This window comes from Octodon degus, unplaced genomic scaffold, assembly GCF_000260255.1.
Source record: "Octodon degus isolate 3935 unplaced genomic scaffold, OctDeg1.0 scaffold00228, whole genome shotgun sequence".
Lineage (NCBI taxonomy): Eukaryota > Metazoa > Chordata > Mammalia > Rodentia > Octodontidae > Octodon > Octodon degus.
Window position 1 is genome coordinate 933,775 of NW_004524804.1, and position 2,248 is coordinate 936,022.

The window sequence follows — 2,248 nt, forward strand, 5'->3', positions numbered from 1 at the left end:
CTTCTCCTTCTCCTTCTCCTTCTTTTTTAGGCTGTCATGACTATTAACTCTGAATAATAGGCAACTAAAAAGCTTTCTATTAGAAGAAAGTAAGTTTTTCTTTCTGAATTCACTCACTCACAAGTGCATTGAGGCTGCAAATTTAGAAGGCTTGGTTTGAAATGGCACCCATGTCTTGTTAAATACAGAAATGATTGCATAGTAAAGTCCTGCTTCCTGGTTTGGGGTTATGAGAATACCTATCTACCTGAATAGAAGGGATTTGATTTTAAATTATTAGCTGGCTCCAGGCTTGCAGAATGGGATTAGACAAGTAGGGTCTGACCTTCATGTACCCTCGAATTGGCTGGGAAAGCTGCCTATGCAAAGGCTCCAGGAGTTCAGTTCAAATTCCCAGAGTGACACTTGACAAGATTGGTCACGTTGCCCAAGGATGAAAGGGTGTCAGGCCGGCTCTGAGTGGGAGCAGATAGCCACCTCTAGCAGCCCGAAGAATTTCCGGCATTGCCCACTGAGATATTTACCTCACTTCTGGGCTCCCGCTGATAAAGAGAAGTGTAGGCAGTCGGGCAGTACCACACCTACTGTCCCATCTGGCTGAGAGTCGAATGATAGTGTGGCGCTTTGATTTGAAGCTGCTTTTCTTCAAGTTGGGCAAACGACTTAGGGGTTTCAGTGAATGCCTGTGATAGCAAAAGATGTATACACAATAAAGTAATTTCAAAATTAAAAAAATACATATTTATGCAGCACATTGGAATGTTCTGATGCGTGCGTGCGTGCGTGCGTGCGTGGTGGGTGCTGTGGGCGTGGGCTGCTCAGTGCACCTCACCAGACTGTGGGGCAGGAAATTTTCAATCTGCTCTTAGCGACTTGGACACACTCTGTGCACTAATATTATTGGGCTGGGACCCCAAGCAGGGCCTGAGGCCGGTTAGGTAGGTGCTCTGCCACTGATCTTTTATTTTTTATTTTTAAAGAGTACAAAATGGTTAAAAAGAAAAGATTAGAAATGATATAAAATTTCATTAGACAAAGTAACAGGAATTTGACAATGATGGTTGGATTGCATAACACTATCTTCCAATTAGTTGTTTAGGGTACCAGATATAAACCTGGAAAATTGGCTTTAAAAAATTTCTAGGAAATTAAAAAGAATAAAAAAATAAAGTTTTTAAAAAGTGAAGCATTAGCTGCGAGCAGCAGAGATCGGCTGTACAATTATCCAGACTGGCCTGCTGTACGCATAACTATACCTCCCCTCCTTCCTCCTTTCGTCATCGCAGCTCTCCTGCCCACTGAGCAAATTCTTTCCGGCTCACAGTATCTTCTGTGCTTTTCTGGTTTTATTTGCTCTTCCAGGGTCTCATGCTCAAGAGACAATGCAACGTTTGCACGCCCCGCTGATTATGAAAGCTCATCTTGCTAAGTGCGACTGGGCACCGTTGCTGGCTTGTGAGATGTTGCTTGGTTTTACTTTATATTCTCAGGTATAAACTTTTGAGGGTAGCCATGCGTTTCCTTCAAAGATGCCAGTGAATACAACGTGTCAAACAGCAGCAGCTTCATCTGGACACACAATAGCAATGGCGGCTTTTGCCCTCCCATTGAACGACCTAATCTTGAGAAACTAATTAAATTTGACTTTTTTCTAAATGAAGTGGCAGATCACGTGGGTATTTAGAGCCATTCGATCCCTCAAAGTTATGTTTGAAAATCAGGCTTCTCAGGTGAAAAAACAAGGAATGCGCTGGAAGAGCCTTCTTGGAAGAGGGGCGAGTGTGTTTTCCTGCCTGCCTTCCCTGGGTGCAGCCGAAGGCCTGAGCACGCGCTGGGACGACCCCAGGGGACCGTGAACCGCGAGGGGAAGGCGCCCGCTGCCGCGCCTTGAGTTTCTCCTAACTCATTCCAGACTTTAGCAGGAGAAGCTGGCAGCCCAGAACGCAGGGGCCAACCGGCAAAGGAAACCCAAGCCCCAAACCCAACCGGACCACACACACCCCCAGACTGTTGCTGAGGTGAGGACCAAGAGGTGCCAGCGACAGACCAAGAGTGCCACCGAGGAAGCTGCAGCCACAGCCGGCCCAGGGAAGCCGCGGGACGAGCCTCGCGCGGCTTGGGTCCACCCTGCCGGCAGCACCAGTACGCAGTCCCCACACCTGGGGACGAGCCTCGCGCGGCTTGGGTCCACCCTGCCGGCAGCACCTGTGCTCAGTCCCCACACCTGGGGACGAGCCTCGCGCGGCTT